The sequence below is a fragment of the Bubalus kerabau genome, chromosome 22 (assembly GCF_029407905.1).
Source record: "Bubalus kerabau isolate K-KA32 ecotype Philippines breed swamp buffalo chromosome 22, PCC_UOA_SB_1v2, whole genome shotgun sequence".
NCBI lineage: Eukaryota > Metazoa > Chordata > Mammalia > Artiodactyla > Bovidae > Bubalus > Bubalus kerabau.
Genome location: NC_073645.1, coordinates 2131715 through 2153995, shown reverse-complemented (window position 1 = coordinate 2153995; position 22281 = coordinate 2131715). Strand labels below are relative to the sequence as shown.

General features: G+C 46.4%; 1 pseudogene; it reads right to left on the bottom strand.

The window, feature by feature from the left end:
* Window positions 1-11418: 11418 nt before the first annotated feature.
* Window positions 11419-21973, bottom strand: LOC129637079 (olfactory receptor 5T1-like; annotated as a pseudogene).
* Window positions 21974-22281: the final 308 nt, after the last annotated feature.

The window sequence follows — 22281 nt, the reverse complement described above, 5'->3', positions numbered from 1 at the left end:
ATGGAACTCCACTTTCCTCTCAAGTTGTAAAAGGGGTGTCAGGCTTCCTGTCGAGTTCAGGAGGGGAACTTGGGCTTTTTCAAGAGGTGCAACAGGAGAGTCAGACCTCCCTCTGTGTTGTGAGGGGAAACTCGGGGTTCCATTCGAGTCGCTGAATGGCAATCTGGCTGTATCTCTAGTTGAGGGGGAATTTGGTGTCCTTTCGACTTGCGGCAGGAACTGCGGGGTTCCTCTTGGGTTTCAATAGCTGAGACAGGCCTCCTCTTGAGGTGCGAGGGGAAAGCTGGGATCGCTCTCTAGTTGAAGCAGGGACATCAGCCCTCATCTCCAGATGAGGTGGGGAACATGGTGCACTTACAACTTGAGCAGGATCTTAGGGTTCCTTTCCAGTTGTGACAGGTATCTTGGGGAACCTCTGATGTTGCATAAAGGGAGTCAAGCTGCCTTTTGAGTTGCAAGGGGATATGCGGGACTGTTCTCCAGTCACTGCAGGGTAACCGGGCCTCATCTCGCGCTAAGGGGGGAATCTCGTGGTGTTCCTCGAATTGCAGTGGGAAGTTTGGTGTTCCTCTCGAGTTGAGACGGGGACCTCAGGGAACCTCTTGTGTTGCCTCAGGGAAGTCAGGCCTCCTTTCAAGTTGTGAGGGGAACCTCAGGATTCCTTTTGAATCACTGCAGGGGAATAGGGCCTCATCTCGAGTAGATGCAGGAAACTCAAGATTCCTCTCCAAGTGTGACAGGGATCTCGGGGTTCCTATCGAGTTTCAACAGGGGAGTCAGGCCTCATCTTGTGTTGATGCATGGAACTTCTCTTTCTTCTATAGTTGTAATAGGGGTGTCAGGCCTCCTGTCGAGTTGAGGTGGGGAACCAGGTTATTTCTAGAGATGCAACAGGGGATTCAGACCTCCCTTCGTGTTTTGAGGGCAAACTCGGGATTCCATTTGAGTCTCTGCAGTGGAATCAAGCCTTATCTCGAGTTGAAGGGGACATTGGTGTCCTTTCCACCTCCAGCAGGAACCTTGGCATTCCTCTTGAAGTGCAAATGGTGAGACAGGCCTCCTCCTGAGTCTGAGGGGAATGTCAGGATTCCTCTTGAGTTGAAGCTGGGGAATCGGCCTTCATCTCCAAATGAGGTGGGAAACATGGCGCTCTTCTTGAGTTGTGGCGGGAAACTCAAGTTTCCTCTCGAGTTGTGATAGGTACTTTGGAGTTGCATAAAGGAAGTCAAGTTTCCTTTTGAGTTGTGAGGGAACTCGGGATTGCTCTCAAGTCACTGCAGGGGAATCAGGCCTCATCTTGCATTGAGAGGGGAATCTCACTGTTTTTCTCAAGTTGCAGTGGGAAGATTTGGGTTCCTCTTGAGTTGTGACAGAGACCTCTGGGAACCTTTCATGTTGCCTCAGGGAATTCAGAACTCCTTTCAATTTATGAGGGGCACCTTGGGATTCCTCTCGAGTCGATGAAGGGGAATAGATCCTCATCTCGAGTTGAGCCAACAAACTCAGGTTTCCTCTTCAGTTTCAACGGGGATTTAGAGGTTCCAATCAATTTCAACAGGGGAGTCAGGCCTTATCTCATTTTGAGGCATGGAACTCCACTTTCCTCCCAAGTTGTAAAAGGGGTGTCAGGCCTCTTGTCGAATTCAGGCAGGGAACTTGTGCTTTTTCTAGACATGCAACAGGGGAGTCAGACCTCCCTTCATGTTGTGAGGGGATACTCAGGGTTCCATTCCAGTCAGTTCAAGGGAATCAGGCCTTATATTGAGTTGAGGAGGACCTCAGTGTCCTTTCGACCTTCAGCAGGAAATGCGGGGTCCCTCTCGAGTTTCAACAGGTGAGACAGGTCTCTTGTTGAGTTGGGAGGGGAACGTCAGGATTACTCTCTAGTCAAAGCAGGGGAATCGGCCCTCATATCTAGATTAGATGGGGAACACGGGTCTCGAGTTGTGGTGGTGAACTCGGGGTTCCTCTAGAGTTGCAATGGGTATCTCGGTGAACCTCTTGAGTTGCATAAAGGGAGTCAAGCCTCCTTTCGAGTTTCGAGAGGAAACTCAGAATTGCTCTTGAGGTGCTGCAGGGATAAAAGGGCCTCATTTCGGGTTGAGGAGGGAATCTCATGGTTTTTCTTGAGTTGAGGTGGGAAGCTTGGGGTTCTTTTTGAGTTGTGACGGGGACCTCAGGGAAGCTCTGTGTTGCCTAAGGGAAGTCAAGTACCTTTCGAGTTGTGAGGGGGAGCCCAGGATTGCGCTCTAGTCACTGCAGGAGAATTGGGCCTTGTCTCACATTGAGGGCGGAATCTTTTGGTGTTTCTTGAGTTGTGGCGGGAAGCTTTGGTTTCCTTTTGACTTGCTACCAGGACCTCAGGGAACCTCTCATGTTGCCTCAGAGAAGTCAGACCTGTGTTCAAGTTTCCAGGGGCACCTCGGGATTCCTTTCATTGAGCTGCAGGGGAATAGGGCCTCATCTCGAGCTGAGGCTGGAATCTCAGGGTCCCTCTCCAGTAGTGACAGGGATCTCAGGGTACCTATTGATTTTCAACAGGGGCATCAGGACACGTTTCCTTTTGAGGCATGAAACTCTGCTTTCCTCTCAAGTTGTAAAAGGGGTGCCAGGCTTCCTGTAGAGTTCAGGCTGGGAACTTATCCTTTTTATAGAGGTGCAACAGGGGATTCAGACCTCTGCATGTTGTGAGGGGATACTCGGGGTTCCATGCGAGTCGGTGCAGGGGAATTAGGCCTTATCCCGAGCTGAGGGGAAATTCGGTGTCCTTTCGACCTGAGCAGGAACCACGGGGTTCCTCTTAAGTTGAATCAGGGGAATCAGCCCTCATCTCGAGAAGAGGGGGGGAACACAGGGCCCTCTTTGAATTGTGGCAGGAAATTTAGGGTTCCACTCGAGTGGCCATGGGTATCTCGGGGAACCTCTTCAGTTGCATAAACAGAGTCAAGCCTACATCTGAGGTTCGAGAGGGAACTCAGGATTACTCTCGAGGCACTGCAAGGGAAAAAGGGCCTCATCTCGCATTGAGGGGGGAAATTTTGTGGTTTCTCTCAAGAAGCATTGGAAAGCTTGGGGTTCCTCTCGAGTTGCAATGGGGACCTCAGGGAGCCTCTCGTGTTGCCTCAGGGAATTCAAGTCTCTTTTTGAATTGTGAGGGGTAGTGAGGGATTGCTCTTGAGTCGCTGCAGGGGAATAGGGCCTCATCTGTCATTGAGGGGAAATCTTGTGATGTTTCTCTAGTTGCAGGGGGAAGCTTTGGGTTCCTCTCGAGTTGTGATGAGGACCTCAGGAACCTCTCATATTACCTCAGGGAAGTCAGGCCTCCTTTCAAGTTGTGAGGGGCAGCTTGGGATTCCTTTCAAGTCGCTGCAGGGGAATAGGTCTCATTTCAAGCTGAGGCGGGAAACTCAGGATTCCTCTCCAGTTGTTACAGGGATCTCGGGGTTCCTATCGAATTTAAACACAGAAGTCAGGAATCTAGTGGTGTTTCTTGAGTTGCGGCTGGAAGATTTGGATTCCTCTTGACTTTCGAAGGGGACCTCAGGGAACCTCTCATGTTACCTAAGGGAAGTCAGGCCTCCCTTCAAGTTGCAAGGTGTACCTCGGGATTCTTCTTGAGTTGGTGAAGGGAAATAGGACCTCTTCTCAAGATGAGGTGTAGAACACATGGCTCTTCTCGAATTTTAATGGGGCTCCTCTCTAGTTGTGACATGAATCTGGGGGCACCTCTTAACTTGAATAAATGGAGTCAAGCCTCTTTTCGTGTTCCAAGAGGGAAGTTGTGATTGCTCTTGATGCGCTACAGGGGAAAAGGGCCTCATCTTGCTTTGAGGGGAGGATCTTGTGGTTTTTGCTCAAGTTGTGGTGGGAAACATGGTGTTCCCCTCCACCTGTGACGGGGACTTCCAGGAACCTCTCATGTTTCCTCAGTGAAGTCAAGTCTCCTTTCTCCTTTCATTTTGTGAGGGGGAGCTCAGGATTGCTTTCCAGTCGCTGCTGGTGAATTGGGCCTCATCTCGCTTTGAGGGGGGAATATCATGGTTTTTCTCGAGTTGCTGTGGGAAACTTTGGATTCCTCTTGAGTTGCAATGGGGACCTCAATGAACCACTTGTCTTGTCTCAGGGAAATCAGGCCTCCTTTCAAGTTGCGAGGGGCACCATGGAATTCCTCTAGAGTCACTGCAGGGGAATAGGGCCTCATCTTTAGTCGAGGCAGGAAATTCAGGGTTCCTCTCCAGTTGCAATAGGGATCTCGTGGTTCCTATGGAGTTTCAACAGGGGAGTCAGGCCTCATCTTGTGTTGAGGCATGGAACTCCGCTTTCCTCTCAAGTTGTAAAATGGGTGTCAGGCCGCCTGTTGACTTCAGGTGGGGAACTTGGGCCTTTACCAAAGGTGCAACAGGGGAGTCAAACCTCCCTTCGTGTTGTGATGGGATAGTCAGTGTTCCATACATGTCACTGCAGGGGAATCAGGCCTCATCTCGAGTTGAGGGGGAACTTGGTGTCTTTTCAGGCTTTTTTTTTTTTTTTTTTTGAGTTCAGATGGAAAGATTCCTTATGAGTTGCGACGAGGATCTCAGGGAACCACTCGTGTTGCCTCAGGGAAGTCAGTCCTCCTTTTGAGTTGTGAGAGTCATCTTGGAATGCCTCTCCAGTTGTGATAGTTACCTCAGGGTTCCTATCGAGTATCAGCAGGGGAGTCAGACCTTGTCTCGTGTTGAGGCATGGAACTCTGCTTTCCTCTGTAGTGGTAAAAGGGGTGACAGGCCACCTGTCAAGTTGAGGTGGGGAACTTAGGTTTTTTCTAGAGGTCAACAGGGAAGTCAGCCCTCTCTTTGTGTTGTGAGGGGAAACTCGAGGTTCCATTCGAGTCGCTGAAGGGCATTCTGGCCTTATATTGAGATGAGGATGAACTTCATGTCCTTTCAAATTGTGGCAGGAAACTCGGGGTTCCTCTTGAGTTGCAATAGGTGAGACAGGCCTCCTTTTGAAGTGCGAGGGGATTGTTGGGATTCCTCCCAAGTGGAAAAAGGGGAATTGGCCCTCATCTTGAGATGAGGAGGGGAACACGGTTCTCTTCTCGAGTTGCGATGGGAAGCCTGGTGTTCCTCTCGAGTTGCGACGGGGCTCTCAGGGAACTTCTCTTGTTGTCTCAGGGAAGCCAGGCCTCCTTTTCAGTTGCGAGGGGCTCCTTGGGATTTCTCTCGAGTCACTGCAGGGTAATCAGCCCTCATTTCGTGATGAGTTGGGGATCATGGGGCACTTCTATGTTGCATAATGAAACTCGGGGTTCCTATCAAGTTGTGACGGGGACCTCAGGGAACATCGTGTATTTCCTCAGGGAAGTCAGGCCTTCTTTTGAGTTGCGAGGAACACATCAGATTTCCTCTTGTGTCACCGCAGGGGAATAGGGCCTCATCGTGAGTTGAGGCGGGAAACTCGGCGTACCTTTTAATTTGGGACAGGGATCTTGGAGTTAATATCTAGTTTCATCAGGGGAGTTAGGCCTCATCTCATTTTAAGGCATGGAATTCTGCTTTCCTCTCGAGTTGTAAAAGGGGTGTCACACCTCCTGTCGAGTTAAGGCAGGGAATTTGGGCTTTTTCTACAGGTATAATGGGGTAGCCAGACCTCTCTTCATGTTGTGAGGTGATACTCGGGGTTCCATTCAAGTTGGTGCAGGGGAATCAGGCCTTATCTAGAGTTGAGGGGGATCTCAGTGTCCTTTCGACTTGCAACAGGAACCGCAGGGTACCTCTCGAGTTTCAATAAGTTAGATAGGCATCCTCTTGAGGTGGGAGGGGGAAAGTTGGGATTCCTCTCGAGTTGAAGCAGGGGAATCAGCCCTCATCTGGAGATGAGATGGGGAACACAGGGCTCTTCTCACGTTGTGGTGGGAAACTCGGGGTTCCTCTTGAGTTGCAAAGGGTATCTCGGGGAACCTCTTGAGTTGCATAAAGGAAGTCAAGCCTCCTTTTGAGTTTCGAGAGGGAACTCAGAATTGCTCTCGAGGCACTGCAGCAGAAATGGACCTCATCTAGCGTTGATGGGTTAATCTCGTGGTTTTTCTCGAGTTGTAGTGGAAAGCTTGGGGTTTGCAGCCATGAAATTAAAAGACATTTACTCCTTGAAAGGAAAGTTATGACCAACCTAGATAGCATATTAAAGAGCAGAGACATTGCTTTGTTAACAAAGGTCTGTCTAGTCGAGGCTATGGTTTTTCCAGTAGTCATGTATGGATGTGAGAGTTGGACTATAAGGAAAGCTGAGGGCCAAAGAATTGATGCTTTTGAACTATGGTGTTGGAGAAGACTCTTGAGAGTTCCTTGGACTGCAAGGAGATCCAAGCAGTCCATCCTAAAGGAGATCAGTCATGGGTGTTCACTGCAAGGACTGATGTTGAAGCTGAAACTCCAATAACTTTGGCCACCTCATGCAAAGAGTGACTCATTGGAAAAGACCCTCATGCTGTGAAGGATTGGGGGCAGGAGGAGAAGGGGACAACAGAGAATGAGATGGCTGGATGGCATCACCGACTCAATGGACATGAGTTTGTATAGACTCTGGGAGTTGGTGATGGGCAGGGAGGCCAACCATACTGTGATTCATGGGGTTGAAAAGAGTCGGACAAAACTGAGCGACTGAACTGAACTTTCTCCAGTTGTGACAGGGATCTCAGGGAACCTCTTGTGTTGCCTCAGGGATGTCAGGCCTCCTCTCAAATTGTGAAGGGCACCTCGGAATTCCTCTTGAGTGTCTGCAGGGGAATGGGTCTTTATCTCCAGTTGAGGCGGGAAACTCCAGTTTCCTCTCCAGTTTCGACAGGGATCTGGGGGTTCCTGTCGAGTTTCAACAGGGGAGTCAGGCCTCATCTCGTTTTGAGGCATTGAACTCCACTTTCCTCTCAAGTTGTAAATGTAGGGTTAGACCTTCTGTTGAGTTGAGATGGGTAACTTGGACTTTTTATAGAGGTGCAACAGGGGAATCAGACCTCTCTTCGTGTTTGAGGGGATACTCAGGGTTCCATTTAAGTCAGAACAGGGGAATCAGACCTTATCTTGAGTTCAGGGGGAACTCGGTGTCCATTTGACTTGCAGCATGAACCATGGGGTTTCTGTCGAGTTTCAATAGGTGAGACATGCCTTCTCTTGAGGTGAGAGGGGAAAGTTTGGATTCCTTTTGAGTCAAAGCAGGGGAATCAGCCCTCATCTCGAGATGAGGTTGGGAACAAGGGGCTCTTCTCAAGTTGTGGTGGAAAACTCAGGGTTCCTCTGGAGTTTCCACAGGTATCTCTGGGAACCTCTTGAGTTGCATAAAGGGAGTCAAACCTCCTTTAAAGTTTCAAGAGGGAACGTGAGATTGCTCTCGAGGCACTGCAGGGGAAAAGGGACTCATCTTGTGGTGAGGGGGGAATCTCATGGTTTTCTCAAGGTGCGTCTGGAAGGTTGGGGCTCCTCTCGAGTTGCGACGGGGACCTCAGGGAGCCTCTCATGTTGCCTCAGGGAATTCAAGTCTCCTTTGGAGTTGTGAGGGGTAGCGAGGGATTGCTCTCAAGTCACTGCAGGGGAAGTGGCCCTCATCAAGCATTGAGTGGGAAATATAGTGGTGTTTCGTAGGGTGTGGCAGGAAGATTTGGATTTCTCTCAATTTGTGAAGTGGACCTCAGGGAATCTCTCATGTTGCCTAAGGGAAGTGAGGCCTCCATTCAAGTTGTGAGGGGTACCTCGGGATTCCTCTCCAGTCACTGCAGGGGAATAGGGCCTCATTTACCATTGAGGGGCAATCTTGTGGTGTTTCTCTAGTTGCACAGGGAAGTTTTGTGTTCCTCTTGAGTTGCAATGGGGACCTCAGGAACTTCAAATGTTGCCTCAGGGAAGTCAGGCCTCCTTTCAAGTTGTGAGGGGCACCTCGGGATTCCTCTCGAGTAGCTGCATGAAAATAGGCCCTCATCTCGAGTTGAAGCGGGAAACTCAATGTTCCTCTAAGTTGTGACAAGGATCTCGGGGTTTCTATCGAGTTTCAACAGGGGAGTCAGGCCTCATTTTGAGTCAGTCTCCTTTTGAGTCATGGAACTCTACTTTGCTTTCGAGTTGTAAAACGGGTGTCAGGCCTCCTGTCAAGTTCAGGCGGGGAGCTTGGGCATTTTCTAGAGGCGCAACAGGGACGTCAGACCTCCCTTCGTGTTGTGAGGGGATACTCGGGCTTCCATCTTAGTCAGTGCAGGGGAATCAGGCCTTATCTCGAGTTGAGGAGGAACTCAGTGTCCATTTGACTTGTGGAGGAAACACAGTGTTCCTCTCGAGTTTCAATAGGTGAGACAAGACTCCTCTTGAGGTGGAAGGGGAAAGTCGGGATTCCCCTCCCGTTGAAGCAGGGGAATCAGCCCTCATCTCACGATGAGGTGGGGAACACGGAGCTCTTCTCGAGTTGTGGCGGGACACTCAGGATTCCTCTCGAGTTGTGACAGGTATCTTGGGGAACCTCTTGAGTTGCATAAAAAGAGTCGAGCCCTCCTTCATGTTTCGAGAGTAAACACAGTATTGCTCTCAAGGAGCTGCAGTGGAAAAGGGCCTCATCCTACATTGAGGGGGGAATCTCGTGGTTTTCCTCGAGTTGCTGTTGGAAGCTTGGGGTTCCTCTCGACTTGCACTGGTGACCTCAAGGAACCTCTCATGTTGCTTCAGAAAGTGAAGTCTGCTTTTGAGTTGTGAGGGGGAGCACGTGATTGGGCTCGAGTCACTGCAAGGGAATCAGGCTTCATCTTGAATTGAGGGGAGAATCTCATGGCGTTTCTCGAGTTGTTGTGGGAAGTTTTGGGTTCCTCTCTACTTGCAACCGGGACCTCAGGGAACCTCTCATGTTGCCTCAGGGAAGTCAGACCTGCTTTCCAGTTGCGAAGGGCACCTCGGGGTTCCTCTCGTGGGGTTGCAGGGAAATAGGGCGTCATCTAGAGCTAAGGAGGGAAACTCAGGGTTCCTCTCCAGATGCGACAGGGATCTCAGGGTTCCTATCAATTTTCAACAGGGGCGTCAGGGCTCGTCTCCTTTTGAGGCATGGAACTCCACTTTCCTCTCGAGTTGTAAAAGGGATGTCAGGCCTCCTGTCAAGTACAGGTGGGGAACTTAGCCTTTTTCTTGTGATCAACAGGGGAGTAAGACCTCCCTTCGTGTTGTGAGGGGATACTCGGGGTTCCATGCGAGTTGGTGCAGGGGAATTAGGCCTTATTTCAAGCTGAGGGGGAACTCAGTGTCCTTTTGACTTGTGGCAGGAACTACAGGGTTCCTCTTGAGTTGAATCAGTGGAATCAGCCCTCATCTCGAGATGAGGTGGGGAACACGGGGCCCTCATTGAATTGTGGTGGGAAACTCGGGGCTCTACTCGAGTGGAGACAGGTATCTCAGAAACCTCTTCAGTTGCATAAATGGAGTCAAGCCTCCTTCTGAGGTTCCAGAGGGAACTCAGGATTGCTCTAGAGGCCCTGCAGGGGTAAAAGGGCCTCATCTCGCATTGAGGGGGAATCTCGTGATTTTTCTCAAAGTGTGATGGAGAGCTTGGTTTCCTCTCGCGTTTTGACGGGTACCTCAGTGTTACCTCAGGGAATTCAAGTCCTTTTGAGTTGCGAGGAGGTAGCGACGGATTCCTCTCGAGTGACTGCAGGTGATTCCGGCCTCATCTTGCATTGAGCGGGAAATCTAGTTGTGTTTCTCGAGTTGTGGTGGGAAGATATGGATTCCTCTTGATTTGCAAAGGGAACCTTAGGGAACCTCTCATGTTGCCTCAGGGAAGTCAGACCTACATTCAAATTGCGAGGGGTACCTCGGGATTCCTCTCGAGTCGCTGAAGGGGAATAGGGCCTCATCTCGAGATGAGGTGTGGAACATGTAGCTCTTCTTGAATTGTGATGGGAAACTCGTGGTTCCTCTCGAGTTGCAACATGTATCTCGGGGCACCTCCTAACTTGCATAAAGGGAGTAAAACCTCATTTTGAGTTTCAAGAGGGAACTCAGGATTGCACTCGATGTGCTGCAGGGGAAAAAGGCCTCATCTTGCTTTGAGAGGAGAATCTTGTGGTTTTTGTTGAGTTGCTGCAGGAAGCTTGCGGTTCCACTCGAGTTGTGACGGCAACCTCAGGGAACCTCTCGTGTTGCCTCAGGGAAGTCAAATCTCCTTTTGAGTTGTGGGGCAGAGTGTGGGGTTGCTCTTGAGTCACTTCAGGGGAATCAGGCCTCATCTCTCATTGAGGGGGGAATGTCGTGGTGTTTTTCCAGTTGTGGCAGGAAGCTTGGGTCCCTCTCGAAATTCGATGGGCACCTCTGGGAACCTCTTGTGTTGCCTCAGGGAAGTAACGCCTTCTTTCAAGTTGCAAGGGGCACCTTGGGATTCCTCTTGAATCACTGCATGGGAATAGGGCTTCATCACGAATTGGGGCAGGAAACTCAGGTTTCCACTCTAGTTGTGACAGAGATCTCGGGGTTCCTTTCAAGTTTCAAGAGGGGCGTCAGGCCTCATCTTATGTTGAGGCATGGAACTCCGCTTTCCTCTCGAGTTGTAAAAGGGGTGTCAGGTCTCCTGTCGAGTTCAGGCAGGGAACTTGGGCTTTTTTTAGAAGTGCAACAGGGGAGTCAGACCTCCCTTAGTACTGTAAGGGGATACTCGGGGTTCCATTCAAGTTGGTGCAGGGATTCAGGCCTTATCTCGAGTTGAGGGGGAACTCGGTGTCCTTTTGACTTGTGGCAGGAACCATGGGGTCCCTTTTGAGTTTCAATAGGTGAGACAGGCCTCCTCTTGAGGTGAGAGGGGAAAGCCAGGATTCCTCTTGAGTCAAAGCGGGGGAATCGGCCCTCATCTCGAGATGACGAGGATAACACGTGGCTCTACTCTACTTGTGGCTGGAACTCTCTCTCTCGTTTTGCGACGGATATTGTGGGGAAACTCTTGAGTTGCAAAAAAAGAGTCAAGCCTCCTTTTGAGTTTCTAGAGGGACCTCGTGATTGCTCTCAAGGCACTACAGGGGAAAATGGCCTCATCTCGCATTGAGGGGGGAATCTCATGGTTTTTCTCATGTTGTGGATGGAATCTTTGTTTTCCTCTCGAGTTGCAACGGGGACCTCAGGTAACCTCTAATGTTGCCTCAGGGAAGTCAAGTCTTCTTTTGAGTTGTGACGGAGAGTGAAGCATTGCTCTCAAGTCATTGCAGTGGAATCGGGCCTTATCTGGCATTGAGGGGGGAATCTTGTGTTTTTTATCGAGTTGCACTGGGCAGCTTTGGGGTGTCTCAAGTTGCAACGGGGACCTCAGGGAACCTCTCATGTTGCCTCAGGGAAGTCATGTCCTCTTTCAACTGCATGGGGGCACCTCGGGATTCCTCTTGAGTTGCTGCATGGGAATAGGGCATCATCTCAGGTTGAGACTGGAATCTCAGGGTTCCTCTGCACTTGCGACAGAGATCGCAGGTTTCCTATTCGTTTCAACAGGTGGCGTCAGGGCTTGTCTCCTGTTGAGGCATGGAACTCTGCTTTCTTCTCGAGGTGTAAAAGGGGAGTCAGGATTCCTGTTGAGTTCAGGCGGGTAACTTGTGCTTTTTCTAGAAGTGCAACAGGGGAGTCAGACCTCCTTTTGGTTTGTGAGGGGAGACTCAGAGTTCCTTTGGAGTTGGTGCAGGGGAATCAGGCCTTATCTCGCGTTGAGGGGGAATTCGTTGTCCTTTCAACTTGCGGCAAGAAATGCGGGGTTTCTCTCGAGTTTCAATAGGCGAGACAGGCCTCCACTTGAGGTGCGAGGGGAAAGTCGGGATTCCTCTCGAGTGGAAGCAGGGGAATCGGCTCTCATCTCGAGATGAAGTTGGGAACACAGGACCCTTCTTGAGATGTGGTGCAAAACTCGGGGTTCTTCTCAAGTTGTGACGGTTATCTCCAGGAACCTCTTGAGTTGCATAAAGGGAGTCAAGCCTCCTTTTGAGTTTTGAGAAGTAACTTGGGATTGCTCTTGAGGTAATGAAGGAGAAATGGGCCTCATATTGCGTCGAGTGGGGAATCTTGTGTTTTTTCTAGAGTTGTGGTGGGAAGCTTGGGGTTCCTCTCGAGTTGCGACAGGAACCTCTGGGAACCTCGCGTGTTGCCTCAAGAAAGTCGTCTCCTTTCAAGTTGCAAGGGGTAGCATTGGATTGCTCTCAAATCACTGCAGTGCAATGGGGCACCATTTCGCATTGAGGGGAGAATCTCGTGGTGTTTCTCAAGTTGCGCTGGGCAGCTTTGTGTTCCTCTCAAGTTGCAACGGAGACCTCAGGGAACCTCACATGTTTCTCCAGGAAGCCAGGTCTCCTTTAAAGTTGTGAGGGGCACCTCAGGATTCCTCTCGAGTCACTTCAGGGGAATAGGGCATCATCTCAGGTTGAGAAAGGAAACTCAGGGTACCTCTCCAGTTGCGACAGGGATCTTGGGGCTCCTATCAAGTTTCATCAGGGGAGTCAGGGCTCGTCTTGTGTTGAGGTATGGAATTCTGCTTTCCTCTCGAGCTGTAAAAGTGGTGTCAGACCTCCTGTCGAGTTCAGGTGGGGAACTTGGTTTTTTTCTAGAGGTGCAACAGGGGAGTAGACCTCCCTTACTGTTGTGAGGGGATACTTGGGATTCCATTTGAGTCCGTGCAGGGGAATCAGGCCTTATCTCACATTGAGGGGGGAATCTTGTGGTGTTTCTTGAGTTGTGGCAGAAAGCTTTGAGTTCCTCTCGAGTTGCGTTGGGGACCTCAGGGAACCACTCATGTTGCCTCAGGGAAGTCAGACCTCTTTCAAGTTGTGAGGGGCACCTGAGATTCCTCTCAAGTCACTGCAGGGGAATAGGTCCTCATCTCCAGTTGAGGTGAGAAACTCGGGGTTCCTCTCCAGTTGCGATGGACATCTCGGGGTACCTCTTGAGATGCAGAAAGGGAGTCAAGCCTCCTTTCGAATTTCGAGAGGGAACTAGGTATGGCTCTCAAGGCACTTCAGCAAAAGGGCTTTATCTCACTTTGAGTGGGGAATCTCATGGTTTTTCTCTAGTTGCAGTGGGAAGCTAGGGGTTCCTCTCAAATTGTGACGAGGATCTCAGGGAACCTCTCGTATTGCCTCAGGGAAGTCAAGTCTCCTTTTGAGTTACGAAGAAGACTGTGGGATTGCTCTCCAGTCACTGCAGGGCAATTGGGTCTCATCTCACATCGAGGGGGGAATCTTGTGGTGTTTCTCAAATTGCAGCGGGAAGTTTTGGGTTCCTCTCGAGTTGTGATGGGGGACTCAGGGAACCTCAGGGAACCTCTATTGTTGCCTCGGGGAAGTCAGGCCTCCATTCATGTTGTGAGGGGCACCTCAGGATTCTTCTTGAATCGTTGTAGGGAAATAGGTCCTCATCTTGAACTGAAGTGAGAAACTCAGGGTTCCTCTAGGTTGTGACAGGGATCTCAGGGTTTCTATCGAGATTTAAGAGGGGAGTCTCACCTCATGTTGTGTTGAGGCATGGATCTCTGGTTTCCTCTCGTGTTGTAAAAGGGGTGTCAGGCCCTGCCGAGTTCAGGCTGAGAACTCTGGCTTTTTCTAGAGGTGCAACATGAGAGTCCAACCTCCGTTTGTGTTGTGAGGGGATACTCGGTGTTCCAATTGAGTTGGTGCATGGGAATCAGGCCTTATCTCAAGTTGAGGGGGAACTTGGTGTCCTTTCCACTTGCTGCAGGAATCATGGGGTTCCTCTCGAGTTTTCATAGGTGAGACTAGCCTTCTCTTGTGGTGTGAGGGGAAAGTAGGGATTCCTTTGGAGTTGAAGCAGGGGAATCGGCCCTCATCTTGAGATAAGGTGGGGAACACAAGGCTCTTCTTGAGTTGCAGCGGGAAATTAGGGGGTTCCTCTCAAGTTGCAATGGGTGTTTCAGGGAATATCTTGAGTTGTATAAAGAGAGTCAAGCCTTCTTTCATGTTTTGACTGGGAACTCGGGATTTCTCTCGAAGCGTTGCTGGGGACAAAGGCCTCATCTCACATTGAAGGGGGAATCTCGTGGTTTTTCTCGAGTTGCGGAGGGAAGATTAGGGTTCCTCTCGAGTTGCCACGGGGAATCTCAGGTAACCTCTTGTGTTTACTCAGGGAAGTCAAGTCTCCTTTTGATTGTGGGGGAAGTCCTGGATTGCTCTTGAGTCACTGCAGGGAATCAGGCTTCATATCACATTGAGGCGGGAATCTCGTGGTGTTTCTCAAGTTGTGGCAGGAAGCTTTGGGTTCTTCTCGAGTTGCAACGGGGACCTCAGGGAACCTCTCATTGTTGCTTCAGGGAAGTCAGACCTCCTTCCGAGTTGTGAGTGGCACTGCAGGATTCCTCTCAAGTTGCTGCAGGGTAATAGGTCCTCATCTCTAGTTGGGGCTAGTAACTCAGTGTTCTTCTCCAGTTGCCACAGAGATCTCAGGGTTCCTATCGAACTCAAGAGGGGAGTCAGGCCTCATCTCGAGTTGAGGCATGGAACTCTACTTTCCTCTCAAATTGTGACAGGGGTGTCAGGCCTCATATCGAGTTCAGATGGTGAACTGGGCTTTTTCTAGAGGTGCAACAGGGGAGTCAGACCTCCCTTCGTGTCATGGTTCCATTCGAGTTGGTGCAGGGGAATCAGGCCTTATCTTGAGTTGAGGGGGTGTCCTTTCAGCTTGCAGCCGGAACCGTGGGGGTTCTTCTCGAGTTTCAATAGGCGAAACAGGCCTCCTCTTGAGGCCTGTAGTTGACCCCCATAAGGCTGTACTGTGACTGGATGACCACAGTGACAATTTGGGTCTCTTAGAATCAATGTCATTTCACAACCACTGTTCAGTTTAGTTGTGTCCAACTCTTTGTGACCCCATGGACTGCAGCACATCAGGCTTCTCTGTCCACCAATAATTGCTGGAGCTTACTCAAACTCATGTCTATTAAGTCAGTGATGCTATCCGACCAACTCATCCTATGTTGTCCCCTTCTCCTGCCTTCAAACTTTTCCAGCATCAGGGTCTTTTCCAGTGAGGCAGATTTTCACACCAGATGACCAAAGTACTGGAGTTTCAGCTTCACCATCAGTCCTTCCAATGCATATTCAGGACTGATTAACTGAGATGACCATTATATGTACTACTGTGGGCAAGAATCCCTCAGAAGAAATGGAGTAGCCATCGTAGTCAACAAAAGAGTCCAAAATGCAATTTCAATTGCATTTTGAAATTGGATGCAATTTCAAAAACGACAGAATGATCCCTGTTCATTGCCAAGGCAAGCCATTCAATATCATGGTAATCCAAGTCTATGCCCTTTTCAGTAATGCTGAAGAAGCTGAAGTTGAATGATTCTATGAAGACCTTTTAGAACTAACATCCAAAAAAGATGTCCTTTTCATTATAGGGGACTGGAATGCAAATGTAGGAAGTCAAGAAACACCTGGAGTAACAGACAAATTAGGCCTTGGAGTACAGAATGAAGCAGGACAAAGGCTAATAGAGTTTTGCCAAGATAACACGCTGGTCATAGCAAACACCCTCTTCCAACAACACAAGAGAAGACTCTACACATGGACATTGCCAGACGGTCAACACCGAAATCAGATGATTATATTCTTTGCAGCCAAAGATGGTGAAGCTCTATACAGTCAGCAAAAATAAGACCAAGAGCTGACTGCAGCTCAGAACATGAACTCCTTATTGCGAAATGCAAACTTAAATTGAAGAAAGTAGAGAAAACCACTAGACCATTGAGATATGACCTAAACATGACCAAATCAAATCCCTTACGATTATACAGTGAATGTGAGAAATAGATTTAAGGGACTAGATCTGATAGACAGTGCCTGATGAACTATGGACAAAGGTTCATGACATTGTACAGGAGCCAGAGATCAAGACCATCCCCAAGAAAAAGAAATGCAAAAAAATCAAAATCGTTGTCTGAAGAGCTTTTAAAAATAGCTGTGAAAAGAAGAGAAGCCAAAAGCAAAGGAGAAAAGGAAAGATATAAACATCTGAATGCAGAGTTCCAAAGAATAGCAAGGAGACATACGAAAGCCTTCCTCAGTGATTAGTGCAAAGGAATAGAGAAAAATAGAAGAATGGGAAAGACTAGAAATCTCTTCAAGAAAATTAGAGATATCAAGGGAACATTTCCTGCAAAGATGGGCACAATAAAAGACAGAAATCTTATGGACTTAACAGAAGAAGATGATATTAAGAAAAGATGGCCTGAATACACAGAAGAACTATACAAAAAAGATCTTCATCACCCAGATAATCACAGTGTGATCACTCAACTAGAGCCAGACATCCTGGAATGTGAAGTCAAGTAGGCCTTAGGAAACATCAATATGAACAAAGCTAGGGGAGGTGATGGAATTCCAGTTGAGCTATTTCAAATCCTAAAAGATGATGCTGTGAAAGTGCTTAACTCAATATGCAAACATATATGGAAAACTCCTCAGTGGCCACAGGACTGGAAAAGGTCAGTTTTCATTCCAATCCCAAAGAAAGGCAATGCCAAAGAATGCTCAAACTACCACACAGTTTTACTCATCTCACACGCTAGTGAAGGAATGATAAAAATTCTCCAAGCCAGGCTTCAATAATACATGAACTACGAACTTCCATATGCTCAAGCTGGTTTTATAAAAGCCAGAGGAACCAGAAATCAAAATGCCAACATCCAGTGGATCATCGAAAAAGCAACAGAGTTCCAGAAAAACATCTATTTCTGCTTGACTGTGTGGATCACAGCAAACTGAAATATTCTGAAAGAGATGGGTATACCAGACCACATGACCTGCCTCTTGAGATATCTGTATGCAGGTCAGGAAGCAACAATTAGAACTGGACATGGAACAACAGATTGGTTCTGAATAGGAAAATGAGTACATCAAGGCTGTATACTGTCACCCTGCTTATTTAACTTCTATGCAGAGTACATCATGAGAAATGCTGGGCTGGAAGAAACACAAGCTGGAATGAAGATTGCCAGGAAGAATATCAATAACCTCAGATATGCAGATGACACCACCCTTATGGCAGAAAGTGAAGAAGAACTAAATAGCCTCTTGATGAAAGTGAAATAGGAGAGTGAAAAAGTTGGCTTAAAGCTCAACATTCAGAAAGCTAAGATCATGGCGTCTGGTCCCATCACTTCATAGGAAATAGATGGGGAAACAGTAGAAACAGTGGCTGACTTAATATTTTTGGTTCCAAGATCACTGCAGATGATGACTGCAGCCATTAAATTAAAAGAGACTTACCTTGGAAAAAAAAATATGACCAACTTAGACAGCATATTCAAAAGCAGAGACATTACTTTGCCAAAAAAGGCCCATCTAGTCAAGGCTATGGTTTTTCCAGTAATCATGTATGAAAGTGAGAGTTGGACCATAAAGAAAGCTGAGCACTGAAGATTTGATGCTTTTGAACTGTGGTGTTGGAGAAGACTCTTGAGAGTCCCTTGGACTGCAAGAAGATCCAACCAGTTGATCCTAAAGGAAATCAGTCCTGAATTTTCATTGGAAGGACTGATGCTGAAGCTGAAACTCCAATATTTTGGCTACCTGATGCAAAGAGCTGCCTCATTGGAAAAGATCCTGATGCTGGGAAAGTCTGAAGGTTGGAGGAAAAGGGCATGACAGAGGATGAGGTGGTTGGATGGCATCACTGACTTAATGAATTTGAGTAAATCTGGGAGTTAGTGATGGTCAGGGAAGCCTGGCATGCTGCAGTCCATGGGGTAGCAAAGAGTCAGACATGACTGAGCGACTGCACTGAACTGATAATCCTGATAAATACTAATGACAAAAAGTATGGGCTTTGCAGGTGGCGCTAGTAGTAAAGAACCTGTCTGCCAATGCAGGGGACATGAGACACAGGATCAATTCCTGCATTGGGAAGATCCTCTGGAGGAGGGTATGGCAGCCCACTCTAGTATTTTTGCCTGGAGAATTCCATGGACAGAGGAGCCTGGTGGGCTACACTCCATGGGTCACAAACAATAGGATATGACTGAAGTGACTTAGCAAGCATGCGCGCAGTCTCTGTATGTATGATGTGAAGAAATAAAATGTGGGTTTAGTGTCTATGCTGTGGATGAAAAAAAAAAAAGTAAAAGCAAAAAAAATGTACCATCTTAAACAGCATATAGTGATATCAGGTATTTGCTCCATCATCTGTGCTCTCAGAATTAAATGCTGGGTTTAGTTTCCTGGGTTTTGTTTGCTGCAAATGTATAGATGAAGCAGAGTTTCATATATTTCACAGTTTTAATCTGAAGTTAGTTGCCATTGACTCCATGGAAAGTGGATTGGAATATGTGAGGTGTGGTTTTAATCTACATGAGTTGTATTTGCTCCAGCTAGTCAGATCACTTATAATTATAATGGGAACCTGTCCTTTTTGAATTATATGGAGGCAGAAAATGACAATATACATTTAATATGAAGATTACACGTGTATATATCTATGTGTGTGTATGCACATAAATCCAATACTTGCATATTGAAGTCTTAGGCCCTAGGAAATAAGAATGTAACTTCTTTGGAAATAGTCCTTGAGGAGGCAATTAACTGAAAGTGATGCCTTTAGGGCAGATCTTATCTAATATAATTGTTGACCATGTAAGAAGAGATTATGGAGAAGGGAATGGCAACCCACTCCAGTATTCTTGCATGGAGAATCCCGTGGGCAGAGGAGCTTGTTGGGCTACAGTCCATGTGGTCACAAAGTATTGGACACAACTCAGAGACTAAACAAGCAAGAAGAGATTAAGGCACTGAAATTCATTGAAGAAGATAGCTTGAAGACAGTGGGTAAAGGCTGCCATCTACAAATGAAGAAGAGAGGCATCAGAAAACAATCAACCCTGCTGTTACATTGATTTTGGATGTCTAGACTCCAGAATAGTGAGAAAATAAATTTCTTTTAAAAAATATGTTTTGCAGTATAGTTGATTTACAATGTTCTGTTAGTTTCAGCTATACAGCAAAATGAATCTATTATACTTATACATATATCCACACTTTTTTTTTACATTATTTTCCCACATAGGCCATTACAGAGTGTTAAGTAGAGTTCCCTGTGCTATATAGTAGGTCCTTATTAATTATATACTTTATGTAGTAGGATGTATATGTCAATCCCAATCTCCCCCTATTCCCTGGGAACCAAAAGTTTGTTTTCTACATCTGCAACTCTGTTTTGTAGATAAGTTCATTTGGGCCCTTTTTGTAGATTCACTTTTAAGGAATATCATATTTACAAATAATAAATGCAGGAGAGAGTGTGGAAAAAGGGGAACACTGCTACACTGTTGGTAGGGATGTAAGTTGGTGCAGCTACTTAGAATGCAGTACAGAAATTCCTTAAAAAAATAACAACAGAGGTACCATATGATTCATCAATGCCATTATGGGCATATACATGGAGAAAGCCATATTTGAAGAGATACATACACCGGAATGTTCATTGCATCAGTATTTACAATAGCCAGGACATGGAAGCAACCTCAATGCCCACCAATAGAGATATGGAGAAAGAAGATGTGGGAAGTGTATACAATGGTATATAGTAGAGGTCCTTTAATGGACTGGAGCCTGGTGGTCTGGAGTCGACAATAAGAAAGTAAAAGAGAGAGAGAAAGAGGCTGATATTCCTTGGTTTATGCAGAAAGCCAATAAAACTCTTGATACAGAGCTTGCACTGCTGCACGCAGGCACCAGGCGCCCTCTCGTGGGGGTGAAGGTACAGTGCACTTTCTCAAGAGTGTCTTAGAAGCCCAGGCAAGAAAGTGAGCTCAGCGGGATTCTGCATTCCAAAGAATTAGCCTGAGAGGGAAGGAGGGAGGGAGGGAGGGGGAGAGAATGAGAGAGAGAGAGAGAGAGAGAGAAGGAAAGAAAGACACGGGGACCCAAGCTCTGATGGAGCAAAGGTGTTCTATTCAACATAGTGTGGGTACTTACAAGGTAACTTTTTTCAGCAAAGATAAAAATAAAAAAGTCCAGACTTTATCATAAGGCAATTTATATCAAAGAGAGAGGGTTGTAAATAATCACTTTTACTGTATGGTTCATAAAAAGGAAGAGGGTTGTGAATAGTTACTTATCACCGTATGGAAAAACTAATGAAGGAAATGCATGCATTCTTCAGCCCTGGGAGCAGCTTGCCAAGTCCTCTTAATTCCTGAATATTCAGGAATTAATAAGGAACAGAGGATTCATGACAGATCCAAAAGAGCACACAGGAAGCCTGTTAAATGCTTATTGACATTATATTACTCAGTCAAAAAAAGAATGGGATAATGCCATTTGCAGCAACATAGATAGACTCAGAGATTGTCATACTGAGTAATGTAAGTCAGACAAGGAAATTTCTACTTTTTCAGCAACCAGTCTATGGTACTTTGTTATATCAGCTCCAACAAACCAATACAGCAGGTATCTATATATGTATATATATGTGTATGTGTATACATATGTACATGTTTATCTGTAGATACATATATGTATATGTATATATATATAAAGTCTCCATATCGTGGTGGTGGTTTAGTTGCTAAGTCGTGTCCAACTCTTGTGACTCCATGGGCTGTAGCCCACCAAGCTCCTCTGTCCACAGGATTTTCTAGGCAAGAATACTGGAGTGGATTGCCATTTCCTTCTCCAGGGGATCTTCCCGACCCAGGAATCAAAACTGGGTCTCCTGCATTGCAGGCAGATTCTCTACTGACTGAGCTATGAGGGAAGCTGATAGTGAAATATATATTATACACCCATGTGATGTGGAGATAGATACACATAGATTCCACAGTTTTCTGCATGTGCAAACACTGCATATGTGGTGGTTTGACTATAATCTTTATTTTAAGTATCTAGGAATAATAGGTAGACACTAATAAACTAAAAGGAAATATTTTAATTAAAACTTTTAGATTTGAAAACAATAAACATCAGTCTGAATTTATTTCAATTTAATATTTACTGTGAAAAATACACTTTGTTGATAAACCAATTTTCCCCAAACTCATTCTTCATCACCTCTTTGACATCTTTGTTCCTCAAACTATAGATGATGGTATTCAGCATGGGAATTATGATGGTGTAAAATATGGACACGATCATGTCATGATCCAAGGCATAGCTGGAACTGGGTCACACGTACATGAAAAGAATTGTACCATAAAAAATGGACACTCCTGTTAGGTGAGAGCCACATGTAGAAAATACTTTTCTTCTCCCTTCAGCAGAATGCATCCTCAGAATGGCCAACAGAATGAAACCATAGGCGATCAGAGCAATCAATATGGTGGATATCCCAATAGAGCCTGACAAATAGAAAACTAGAAGCTGGTTCATGTTTGTATCAGAGCAAGAAATAGCTAGGAGGGGAGGGATATTACAGAAGACATGTCTAATTTCATTGGATGCACAGAAAGATAGGGTAACAGTAGCCACTGTGTGTAAAGTAGCATGCAAGATACCAACAACATAGCAGGAAATTATAAGTGGCACATAGACTCTGGGTGACATTTTAACTAAATACAGGAGAGGGTTGTAGATGGCTACATAGTGATTATAGGCCATTGTGGCCAAGATGAAGCATTCTGTGGCCCCACAAGTAAGAAAGAGAAACATCTGTGTGGCATATACAAGAAAGGAAATGGTTTTATTCTCATATAGGAAATTGATAATAATTTTGGGGATTATAATGGAAGAATAGTAGGCATCTAAGAATGATAATGCTGTCAGAAAATAATACATGGGGTTGTGGAGCTAGGAATACATAATGACCAAGAAAACTAACCCCAAATTTCCTATCACTGTAAAAAGATAGATTGCTAGAAATGGTAAAAATAGAAATATTTGCACCTCAAAATGATCTGTAAAGCCCATCAGTATAAACATGGTGACCTCAATCCTATTTTTTATCTGATTCCTGTATAAATCTAAATCTGATGGTGATCCTGACATCTCAGTTTTAAGTTTTAAGTTCCGAAAGCAATATGTGGCAAAAATAGAGTCCACCAATTACATCCTCATGTCTGTTTCTTAGAAATCAGTCTAAAGGGAACAGTCCAATGATTAAAAGTTGAGTCCAAGTAGATGCATTACTCTGTAAAAATAAATTAATTGCTGTTGGTTAAATTTTCATGTTAAAAATAGTGCCAGTTTACATGGTTTAACTTCCAATTTATTTTCTGTTAACTTTATGACTGCTCACTTTCATATGATGTCATCTTAAAATTCCCCACAAAGACAAATGAATATAGGAGTTTTTACTCCCAGCATTATTA